Source organism: Rousettus aegyptiacus, unplaced genomic scaffold, assembly GCF_014176215.1.
Source record: "Rousettus aegyptiacus isolate mRouAeg1 unplaced genomic scaffold, mRouAeg1.p scaffold_m13_p_1, whole genome shotgun sequence".
NCBI classification, from domain to species: Eukaryota; Metazoa; Chordata; class Mammalia; order Chiroptera; family Pteropodidae; genus Rousettus; species Rousettus aegyptiacus.
Window position 1 is genome coordinate 131667027 of NW_023416284.1, and position 13164 is coordinate 131680190.

Genomic DNA, 13164 nt, shown 5'->3' on the forward strand with positions numbered 1-13164 from the left:
CTGATTCAATGAATGAACAAACTCCTATTTGAGTTGGCTGACTTAGTGCTAACAATTACTGTCATTTATTAAAACCTCTACCTTATACCAGGCGCGGAGGTAGAATTTTTCATTCATCCTCTTTTAATCTCCATGATAACCCTTTAAGATAGCTATTACCATTTTTTCCAATTTACAGATGAGGGCACTGATGATTATCGAAGTCACATACATATTAACTGATGGTGCTGAGATTGGAACTCTCATCCCTCTGAAGCAAAGCTTGTGCTCTTTCTGTAGAAAGATGTTAGTCGGAAACAACAATCTTATTTCAACAAGTAGCCTGATGGAGGAGGTGTTTCTCCAGAGTTTAAAACTATTGCCATTAATGAGCTCTAGTCAAGTCTCTGAAAAGTTTAGAATTTAGAAATAGCAGGACAAATTCACTGAGAAATAAACTGGCTGGTAGTTTTATTCCCATGGATGTGTGTACCTGCTCTCCTTCCCCACCTCCAGAGGGCAGCCATGTGTGTCCTGGGTTTGCCTTGCATCAGGTGATTAAAATAAAGGGCTTTTTTGTTGTTGTTGTTGTTTTTTAAGGACTGGACTCAGTGCAGGAGGAGCTGGGTTAATAGAGAGGTGGCTTCTAGGATAGAGTGAATAGAAAAGTAACCCAGGAGTAGAAATAGTTGGAATGTGAGTGGCTTCCTTATGTGTGAACGTTTGGCAGGTAGGGGAGAGGGGCAGAAAAGAGAGGGAGACACCTCTCCTCTGGCTTCTTAAAGTCCTCTGGAGGGAGCAGGGTCAAGAGCATCTCAATGGCAACCGTGATGGACTGAAAACCAGGGTCCCTCTGCAATTTTCCAGCACTTTCCCAGTCCTAATGTGGGTGTGCCTCAAAATGACTAAGACTAAATTTTCTGTCTAATGTTCGCATTTGATTGCTAGTTTAGACTTAATTTGATTTAGAAAAATAAATGGGACATCGCCTACATCTAGTGCATGAGAACAAAATTGTATTTATATCTCTAAAGGGTATATTCTCAACAGAGGTGACATCATCCCCAAGGGAATGCAAATTAGTTCTTTGAGGGTGGGTAAAAATAGTCTTATTCCTTTTTATGTACAGATATACATAAGATACATAAGCAGCTATAGAATATATTTGTGGTATATCACAGAAAGATTAGGAAAAAAATGTTTTTAAATTCCTCTTTAAAAAGAGGCACAATAAGGAAAATAAGTTGAGAAACACTGCTCTAAAATCTCAGATTTCTTGGAGAAATAGTCAAAGTTACAAGGGTCAGAGAGGAAGATATGAATAGCCATTTAAGAGGGAAGATAGAAGATGTGTAATACTTGTAGGAATGGAAGGAAGTAGGGAGTAGGGCAAGTACATAAGCATTATAAGATTTTTTTTCTCTGTAGATGGGCAAAAACTCGCATAAATAAAACAATAAATTAGTTAAGTTCATTCCTTTAACCTAGATGGTATTGTTATAAGCTCTTTAAAATGTCTCTGCAAATGTCAGGAAACAGAAGTTCCCCAATTACTCATGTTCAATATATTCTCATTGCTTATTGCTGGGCATGAAATCTAAGTGTCTTGGGCAATGTGGCTTTAGGTGTCTTCTCTTCCCCACAGTCATATTTAGTTCATTTCTGCACTCTGTTTGCTCCTTGCATAAATAATTACTGTCAGAATCTCTAGAAAGTGAAATTAGCTTTTAAGTTTCCTTCTAGTTGCAAAAGGACAAGATAAGAATGAAATCCTTTGGTTCTTTTTGACCAAGGCTTAATTTAAATTCCATAGATCAATGGTTCTCAAACTTTATCTATATCGGAATCACCTGGAGGCCTTGCTAAAGCTCAGGTGGCTCGCTGGGTCCTATCCCCAGAGTTTCTGATTCATGAGGCTTGTGGTGGGGCTCAGTAATTTGCATTTCTAATGCTGATGCTGCTGGTTGGAAACCATGCTTTGAGAACCACTGCCCTAGATCAATGGGTTCCCTAACTAGCAGGTCATCAGAATCACTGAGTAGCTATTACAAGCTATGGATTCCTGGGCTTTCGTCTTCAGAATCTGGGTCGTTAGGTCTAGAGGACCACTCAGACTTTATATATTTTATAGCTTCCCAGATAATTCTGATAACCATTTGCGTTGTGAATTCCTCTTTCATGTGACTTTCATCAGAACTATTGTCTGGCACTGGAGAATGCCCTTTGGTTCTTCATTTGTAAAATAACTTTTCTGGGCAAAGTACTGTTCCCAGTGGGTGATACAATTTTATAGTTTCATTTATCAATATCCTTGTTTTTATAGAGTGGATGTTGATTTCAATCTTGAAATTTCAGGGGAAAGAGCAGCTCTCTCTTTGGGGGTCGGTTTATGAAATTGCACTGTCCAGAGACAGAACATTAATTAGACCATTTATGAGTAAAAATGTAAAAAGCAAAACCCTGGATTCTGTGTTCAATTCTTTAACTGAATCAAACAATGAGCCTCTGAGAAATGTGTAATATTTTACTTCTCATTTGGGAATTGTTTTCATGCAAATCTTCTTTTGAGTTGGGGAAAGAGAAAGCAAAGCATGGGGAAAATTCTACTAATATTTTGGAAATTGATTGGTGGGGGAAGCTTGGGATGGCAGTGTTGATACTTGTGCTTGAAAAAAATATGATTTTTTGAACTTAATGTAATTTTCTTGAATTTATTTTGAAGATGATTTTCAAGATTGGACTGGGTAATTAAAGCTGAGACTTCTTTACCCTGAAGAAGGGGCAAGAATACCATCAGTTAGTCCATTAATCAATAAATTGATGTGTCTGTCTGTCTAATCTTTATCTCTTTCCATTGAAAATTTGTAGTAGCCCCCAGAAAGACCTTTAAAATACTTTATAGGGAATTTTCTGATTTTTCTGAATTCAGGATGTTTTACCAAACCCAATCCGGGGAGAAGCACTGTGATTTGTGCTGCCTCAGGACAAGGGAATTTAGAAAAATTATGTTAGGCAGGGATGGTGATACTGGGTGAGCTAAATCTTTCTTGTTAGAAACATGGGGACCAGAGAGTGCCTATTACTCAGGGACTACACACTTATTTCTCTGGAAATAGTTTCAGATCCTGAAGATAGTAGCCCAGTAGCTGGAAAGGATGTTTATCAGAGAATCCCGGATATATAATCACTTAGTTATTACATTTCTGGATTTGTGAAGTATGTGCTATCAATTTATCTTTAAGTTTCTTTTCTGTGGTCAAACATTTAAGCAAATCATTTCACCTGAACAGGTGAATAGTCCCATGGCAAAATTTGAGGTGCGGAGGTTCTGCGAGGAATCTTTGGCATCCTAACAAGTTTTTTATTGTTTCATAGACTAGTATCCATACCAATTTTATTATATATTATTGCTGATATTTTTCTACATTATCCTGTCCATTCACTCTTCTCAGTATTTGCGAAGTAGAAATGCCTGCTCATAAACATCTCTGACTTAACCTAGCCACTAACGTATAACCCCTTTTACCTCCACCAAAGTGACATCTTGTAAGCAATAATGCAGGAAACTTTACTCATATATAAACAGATAAACATTTCTTTCATGCCACTGAGAAATATTTATGTCATGGTCATAAAAATGTAACTGGATTTCCATTCATTTTTTTAGATTTCAAGATGCTTGATGTCCCACAGCTGAACTATGATAGCTTAGTCGGTCCCCTGTTCTGGGGTTTTGATTGAGAGTGTGGTCTCGTTTACTTCAAACCCTGTAGGAGGAGAGGGGACAGAGGTTGTGGAGGTAGAGATAAGGGAGAATAAACAAAAATGCATTGACTATGAAAAGAGCTGACTTGAAGGGGAGAAGTGGGGACATATGAAATTGAGAGAGGAGTAAGTATCAACCAGACACTATTTTCTTCAAAGAATAATAACAGCTTTTTTTCTGCTTTCAGAATGAGTGCAACTTTGAAGTGCTGGGGGAGATTCTGATATGTCGTTGCTTCAATGGTGAAACATCAGCCCTGAAAAGTTTATCAATCAGATCGAACTCAATCTCATCATGCTAAATGAATGCATTTTCTTTCTGGGTTATGGAAACCAGATAAACACTGCTGGAGAGTATAGAGCTTGGAGTGGAAGTTTACATAAGCTTAGCCATATCTTTTTGTGTCTGTTGGTGTTATCGCCGTCTCTCTTAAAGAAGACAGGGTCAGGGACCCAGACAGGTATCATTTGATTACACACTTATCCTGGTGCTTTGTTACCAGTGAATGCCTCTGGGTTTTCATCACACATGATTATTTCGAAGAGACATGTGACAGAAATGGTCACTGGTTTCAAATAGAAAACAATTTGCAGTAATTATATCTTCTTATTAAATTTGTGATAGGCATTAGAGACACAAATTTCTTTTGCTTAATAACTTACACAGGATCTTTGATAGTAAGCCTCAGTCTTTACTTTCAAAAGTTTATCTTTTAGTGGGAAAAAGGAAGCATAGGCAAATTGTTCTGAGAGATTTTAAAAATGGCTGAATTGACTCACTCTTTAAATGGGACAGGATCTTCAATCTCTTATCTTTTGATGGCAGACAGAGGATGGAAGATTGGAGAAAAGCATGAAAAATGAAGCTTTAATTTTCTCCACGAAGTTAAATTAATAACAACAGTAGGCTTTATAATGAAAATCAGAAATGTTGACCCAAGTAGACACAAGGAAGGCCAATATTTTTTTCATACTCTTGGTTTCCATAATGTTATTTCTTCCACACTGTTGCATATCTTTCCTGTTCAAATGGCTCCCTTTATAGTTAATAAAACACTCATTTAACTATGCAATAAGTCATATATGTTTCTCAAACAAGAGAAGGCATGACTGAATAGATAGTTAGCTAAGCAGAAGAAAATGATATCTTAGAATTGAATTGCAATTGTAAATATTGTTTGGTATGATCACAACTCCCATAAAACAGCAATTAATTTTAGATAATTACTACTTGGAAACTACATAATTGTATGTTTCCCTCTAGAGTCACCTTGCCTTTGTGCAGAATATTTAATTGGTCATGCAGTTAACATGAAAGGGAAGGGCACTTATGGTAGAATTAAGGTCTGTAACCACATGACATTCTAAATTGCAATATGTGAGGTCACTGAGATACTTAATCACATTAGTTATTATATCTTTGGTATTAAATCCAGTAAGAGAAAAACGTTTTAGTTCTGGAGTTAGCTGCATATGAGCCTCCTTTCTCACAATGTAAAAGAGCTGCATGTATGCAAATCAGAGGGCCATTTTTGGAGGTGAAGTAGTTTTCCATCCACCTTGGTATTATGGACAGAGCAAACATGCGCATTTTACATTCTTGCCCCAAAAGAATGCCCAATGTTCTCAATAGCATCGTTAAGACAGAGACTCTGGGGTCAGATCCTTTCAGACTGACACTTTGTTCTGTCACTTATTTCTGAACAGGCTTCCTCCTTTTTGAACTTAATTTTCATCTCCTATAAAAAGGAAATAATAAAATACCTATTTGGGAAGGTCGTAGGGACTTTTATGGACTAAGATGTGTAAAATGCTTAGCATAACATTTGGTAAATATTTAATAAATGTTTATTTTTATTACATTTAGTTTTGCATTGGCAATTTCTTCCCAGTACATATACTAAAAGATATAAATTGACTCCCAAATTTGCTTTAGTTGTATTGTTTCATTCCCTATTCAGAGAATTGGTTTCAATTAACCAAACAAGTATTATCATGACTCTTAACTAGGATGATATATATTTTAAAAGCAGTTCTATTTTGCATTTATGGATAACATTAAATACAATCAGTGTACCCATTATGTCTACCATGGAAATATTAATTAAAAGGCTCCATTTAAAAAGTACGAGGTGATTTTTTTTTTTGTCATCAAAATTGTTCAAAGTCTTTTCAAGGACTTCTTTGTCAAATTCTATGTGCAAGAACCCATTTGAGTGGTTCAGATTTAAATTTCTGTCATTTTTTAAAAGGCAATATTCTACATCCATTAAACTGAACATTTTATTAGACATTTCCATCTAAATTTAATGACAAATTCTTTTTTAAATAATTTTTGGTTTTCTCAAGTCTATATTTTATTTGTGGGACAAACAGGTCATAGGCTAATCTCCTGACTGTCAACATTAAATTCTTTATTGTCTTATAGGACAGTTTGAAGTAATAACAGGACTGTAAGCAAGTTCTTAATTCTCTAGACAAAGCTAAATGTCATAAACTTAATATACATCTGCAGTTACTTAGCCCTGCACAAATCCTGTCTTAACATTATATCAAGAATCTATGTAGGTATGAATGGTCTTCCGTAGATCAGAGAAAAATTCACAGGAGTATAAAGCAAAGCTGCAGTCTGATCACCCCCCCCTTTATTGTTTTTTAACGTTACTTATAAATTATTAGAATTTTAGATGCTATGAAAGTATGATCCTTTATCTTAAGAAAGTTTCTTTTTATGCAGATGGTATGGTTTAATTGTCCTGCACCAAAAGAGGCTTTAATACACAACTGATCCTTTTAACTCACTGTTTCTAAGGAATGACATAAGTTCCACTGTCATATTTCCTGGGAGCTAAGAGGACATTAGTTATAAATTTCACTAAAGATTTAATTACAGGTTTAAACATAAATATTTTATTCAGCGTTCCAGCAAATAGAAGACCTTCTCATTTTAGAAACATTAACATCTGAGAAATTATGCAAGTATATTTTACAAGTCGGCAAGGAGCAGATGAGGCATGAAGAATTCCTAAAGGACCATGGGAATGCTGCTTGACAGACACCATCTCCACCCTGTACCTACATTGATACTTCTCTACTTAAATAATCACCAAGAACAAAATCTCTTGAAGGGGTGATCTGGATGCAAAATTAAATTAAATGTTGGAGTTCTTTATAGGGTTAGGGGACCTTCCATGTTACCCAGGGAACGTGAGGAGAAGGCACATGAATGCTACATATAAATCTAAATGATAAAATCTCACATTCAAGTTTGGATAAAAATCAGATTAACAAATCACAAACAGTGGACTAAAATATAGTGAACTTTGAAAAAATATATTTATTTTTATGAATCTCCATTGGGGAATGTTAGTAGAGAAGAATGTGGTAGAAAAACATAAGTGGAAGATAAAATATTTTTAAAAAGTTGGAAAATGTTGAGTAATATTTGTAAGAACATAAATCTATTGTATTGATGGATAGACACAAATAAGGCTTAATATGTAAAAATAAAATACAAGACAGTGATTTTAGAAGAACACAAGCCATTTGCAAGATAAGATTCCAAAGAGAAATGTTCATATTCTAGAGATCGCAAGAGTAAGAGAGATTCGAGCCAGCCAAGTAAATCATAAGCTGCCTAAGACTGTCCTGTACAGCCATGAAGACCCCTGTGCCTATTAGTGATAATATTAGATAAATGACATGGAAATGAAGTGAATGATCATTAGGGCTGAAACTACATACTGCGAAGTTAGCTCTACCTTTAGGGAAGATTTGACAGTTGGTCTGGGACAGAAAGTGCCCATGTTGTGGAGACTATATGATTTATTCTCCCAGAGGCTTCTGTGCATTGCTTAGGTTATAGGGATTTGTGTCAGCTTGTTGCCTTGATGAATTTTCTTGCCATGAGTGGTCATTGAGGCTTGCTGAATCCATTCAAAAAGATTAGTGTAAGTATAAGAGAGAGTAGCCAGACCGTCTTCGATTTTGATCCATGACTCCTTTCCCCACCCTCATACTCCATAAAATTAGTTTCACTAAGTCGTGGTTTGGCATTCTGTCCTTGGTTTACACTGACGGATATTACACAAAAGAAAAATTTTTAAAAATCCATTAATGCATATACTGTAGGGATGCTACTGAAAACATTGATTTCTATATCCCTTATTGTCCCCTGTTTTAGGACCTGTGAAAAATTCTTCTTTTTACACATCAAAAAAAAAATAGCCAACATATTTAATTTTTTTTTCATTCATTAGAAGCTACTCAGTTGCTTGGAGACAAAATTTTAGCTCTATTTTAATAATAGCATAGGACATATATGCAAGACTACACTTTTCCTTTTGGTATTAATATTCTATTTTTCTATTGATACATAATTGATATTCAACATTATATTACTTTCAGGTGTACAACATAATGATTCAATTTTTTTGTGTATTGCTAAATGATCACCACAGTAAGTCAAATTAACAACCACCACATGTAGTTTCAATTTTTTTCTTGTGATGTGAACATTTAAGACCTATGCTCTTAGCAACTTTCAAATATACAATACAGTATTATTAACTATAGTCACTATGCTGTACATCACATCCCCAATGTTTATTTATTTTATAACTGGAAGTTTGTATATTTTGATCAACTTCATCCATTTTACTCACTTTCTACTCACTCACCTCTGGCAACCAATCTGTTTTATGTATCTATGAGTTAATATTCTATCTTAATTTATATTTTACCAGGCCGTGAATTTTTCTTTTATTTATATTTTAGTGTAAGTAATCTTGTGAGCAGTTTTAAATTATCTGTGTCATAAAGCATGTTATAAATAAATATGCACAATATAAAATTTATAAGCAATTAAATATATTTTGTTTTTGCCTTTTAATCGCATTTCGTTTGGTAGTGTGATCTGATATGGTGAATTTTCAATGTGTAGTTGTAAAAAAGCTTGTGTACCAGAAAACTGGGAAGTGGGATTTGTTAGAAAGATAAAAATGTTAGTGAGAAATAATTTCTTATTGCTGGGCTGAGTAAACTTTTGGTAATGTAGTATAATTTCAAAGTTATTTATGGGAATATGTAGTCAATTACTTTTGTATCTTGTTCCTTTTGTACATTAAAAGTGTTTTCTATGACTATACAGCAGGTTATTCCTTGTTAATATAATCACCTCTGTGAATCAATCTTTCTCTTTCTTATGGGAAATGAAACTTCTAGTTAAGCTCTCCAGGGAAAACCCTGATGGATCATAAGAGAAAGATGAATAATGAGGAAGGAAACCTACATATTTCTGACCAGCTCAGAGGAAAGTATTATTGCAATACATATGCGATCCTGGGTAATAAAAAGCACACACATTACACAAACAATTCTCAGTTAAATGCTTTAGGGGTTCTTTTAGGATTAAATGGTCCTTTGGGAACCTGGCGGACTAAATATGAATCCTAATTTCTCCACTTAGTAGCATGTGACCTTGGTCAAGTTCTTTAATTTCTCTGTATATCAGTTTACTCATCTGTTTAATGGAGATAATACTAGAAAATACCTCATTTATTGGTGAGAGTTAAATAAGTTAACGCATAAGAGCTTCAAATAGTGCTAGGCGCACAAAATAAACAATTAATAATGGTTTGTAAATATTTTTTTCAGTTCCATAGGTTGTCTTTTCACTTCGTTAATGGTTTCTTTTGCTGTGCAGAGATTTTTAGTTTGAGGTAGTCCCAATTGTTTGTTTTTGATTTTGTTGGTTGTACTTTAGGTGTCATTTCCAAAAAATTATTTCCAAATCCATGTCAACGAGGTTTGTTCCTGTGTTTTCTTCTAGAATTTCATGGTTTCAGATCTTTAGTGCATTTTGAATTAATATTTTAAGTGGTTTAAGATATGGGTCCATTTTTATTCTTTTATATATAACTGTCTGGTTATCCCAGCACCATTTACTAAGGAGACTGTGCTTTCTCCATTGAGTATTCTTGGCTCCCTTGTCAAATATTTGTTGACCATAAATGCTTGGATTTATTTCTGGGCTCTTGGTTCTGTTCCATAGTCTATTACTACTGATTTATTTTATTTTATTTTTATCTATCTATCATCTATCTATCTATCTATCTATCTATCTATCTATCTATCTATCATCATCATCTATCATCAATCTATTTATTTATATTTTCGGTGAGGCAATTCTTGGTTGATCTCACAGATTGCGAGGACCTTGTCATCTTACAATCCCTTATTTATTTTTTATTTTTTATTTCTACAACACCTGGTCTTCCTAGGTGGTCTTTCATCCAAGTACTAAACAGGTCTGACCCTGCTTAGCTTCTGAGATCAGATGGGAACGGGCTTGTTCAGGGTAGCATGGCCATAGATGCAACACTATTGATTTTTGTATGTTAATTTTATATCCTGCAATTCTACTGAATTGATTGATTAGATAAAACTATTATTGGTTCAGTCTTTTGGATTTTATACATATTAAATCATGTCATCTGCAAATGGAGACAATTTTAATTTTTTTCCAGTTGTGTTACCTTTTATTTGTTTTCTTGCCTGATTGCTCTAGGTTAGACTTTTGGTACTACATTGAACAGGAGTGGAAAGAGTGGGCACGTTGTCTTGTTCCTGATCTTAGAGGAAGAAATTTCAACCTTTCACCATAGAATATGATGTTATCTGTGGGCTTGCCATATATCGCTTTTATTATATTGTGGTATATTCTTTCTATGCCTATTTTTATCATGAATAGATGTTGAATTTTGTTAAGTGCTTTTTCTGTATCTATTGAGATAACCATATCATTCTTTCCTTTCATTTTATTAATGTGATGTATCACATTGATTGATTTGTGTATATTGACCCATCTTGCAATCCAGGGGTAAATTCACTTGATCATGGTGAGTAATCCTAATGTGCTACTTAATCTTGTTGCTAGTATTTTATTAAGAATTTTTGCATCTATAGTCATCAGGAATATTGGCCTGTAGTTTTCTCTTTTAGTACTGTCTTTTTCTGCTTTTGGTATCAAGGTAATGCTGGCCTTATAAAATGAGTTGGGTGTTTTCCCTCCTCTTTGACTTTCTGGAAGAGTTTGAGAGGGGTTGGTGTTAGAATTCTTTAACTGCTAGGTAAAATTCATCAGTGAAACCATCTGGTCCTGGGCTTTCTTCTTTGAGGGTTTTTTTTTTTTTCAATTTATTTTTAATTTATTTATTTTAATTAGTTTCCAGTACACAGTACATTGGTTAGACATCTATATAGTTTGTAAAACAATCCCCCCAATTACTCTCTCCTTCCCCTGACCCTCTACCTAGCCAATGTAATAATGATAACTGCATTCCATAAGCTGTGTTCCCTATCCCCGTGACCATCCATCAGCTACTAATTTGTACTTCTTTAACCCTTCACCCTATTCTCCCAGAGCCCCCAAATCCCCTCCCCTCTGTCTGTCACCAAATTGTCCACACTATATTTGTGAGTCTGTTTTTGATTAGTTTGTTCCTTTTTTTCCCTTAGATTCTGCATATAAGTGAAATCATATAGTGTTTATTTTTATCTGACTTAAATACTTTCTAGGTCCATCAAAGCAATATCTTTTTCCATCCTCTTCCTTTTCATATGTAGGGGTCTTGTTTTTTTATCCTTTCAGTCACTTTATCTTTTGGTGGGAGCACTTAATTCTTTTCCATTTAAGGTACTTATTGATAGGAATATACTTGCTACCATTCTTTATTCCTGTTTTTGATACATGCTTTTTCTTCTTAAAGAAGTCTCTCCAACATTTCCTGTAATACTGGCTTGGTGGTGATAAATTCCTTTAGTTTATTTTTGTCTAGGAAGCTCTTTACCTGTCCTTCAACTCTAAATGATAGGTTTGCTGGATAAATTATTCTTGGTTGTAGATCCTGGGTCTTCATCCTGTCAAATATGTTGCCAGGCCCTTCTGTTCTGCATAGTTTCTTTTGAGAAATCAGCTGCCAGTTTTATGGGTGTTCCCTTGTAAGTAACTATCTGTTTTTCTCTTCCTGCTTTTAATATTCCTTCTTCATATTTAAACTTTGACATTTTAATTATGATGTGTCTTGGTGTGGGCCTCTTTGGATCCCTGATTTTTGGAATTCTCTGAGATTCCTGGGGTTTCATGCCCATTTCTTTCACCAGGTAGGAAAGTTTTCCATCATTATTTCTTCAAACGGCTGTTCAATATCTTGATTTTCTTCAGTTACGCTGATCAGATGGATATTTGGACCCTTAATAGAGTCCCATATACTCCTTAAATTATTTTTAAAATCTTGGCATCTTATCTCTTGCTGTTCTGATTGTGAACCCCTGGCTTTCCTGTCCTCTAGATAAGGCATTTGATCCTCTTCTTTATTCACTTTGTTTATTCCTTTGTTTATTCCATTTAATATACTTCTCATCTCAGATAATATGTTCTTCATTTCAGACTGGTTCTGTTTTATAATTTCCATTTCTATATTTATGTTTTTTTTAATCTCTTTGTTGAAATTCTTATCTACACTTCCCAAAAGTTCACTGAGCATCTTTATAACCAGTGTTTGGAACTCTGCATCTGGTAGGTTACTTGACTCCATTATTTCTGGATCTCTGTTCTGTTCTCTCATATGGTTTCTGCTTCTTTGTCTTCCCATCTTGGCTGTCTTTCCATGTCTGTTTCTATGTACTAAGCAAAGCTCCTAAGTCTCCCGGTCTTATTAGTATGGATTTGTGAAGTAGGTGACCAGTGGCACAGTCCTGAGAGGGGTTCAGCTGCAGGCCAAATTTAGCTCAGGCCTCTCCTCCTCCAGAGCCACCTGTTAAGATTCAGCAAGCAATCCACAGATGCTGTACTTGTAGTTGCCTCAAAAGGCCACACCAGAAACTGAGGCCAACTGCCTCCAGTGTGAGTTAAGCACTGCTCAGTAAGGAGCACCTGACTCGCTGAGGATAAATCTAGATGTGGCTTGGGTGGGGCTGCAAAGTTGGTGGAGGCGGGGTTTCAGGGAATCCTCTGGGTGGAGAGACCTCTCTAATCCAATTTGATGACATCACAGCTATGGAGGTGCTGTGTCTGGTGCACTGGGGGATGGGGGGTGGGTGGGCTCAACAGGGAACAGTGGAAACTGCTGGCACTTCTGTACCAAGTGGGTCTTGCCTCAGCTGACACTTCGACAATGTGTCTCTCCCAGTAAGTCCCTGGTGCCCCCTGCGTGCAGCCGAATTAGCACTGGTGCTCAGAATGAGAGGGTCCATCACCGCGAAAATCCGCTCACTGATGCAGCCCCTTTAAAAGGCTTTTGCTGCTGCTGCTGCAGCCTTCATCTCACTCAGCCGCTCGACACCGGGCAGCCCTGTATTCTTGCCCTGTCCTACCTTCTGCTGTTGCAGGGTGATTTCTTGGATTTCTCCCTAGTTGTA

General features: G+C 35.8%; 1 pseudogene; it reads right to left on the reverse strand.

Moving 5' to 3' along the window:
- Positions 1–10000: 10000 nt before the first annotated feature.
- LOC118605090 lies at positions 10001–10119 on the reverse strand (annotated as a pseudogene).
- Between the last annotated feature and the right edge of the window lie 3045 nt (positions 10120–13164).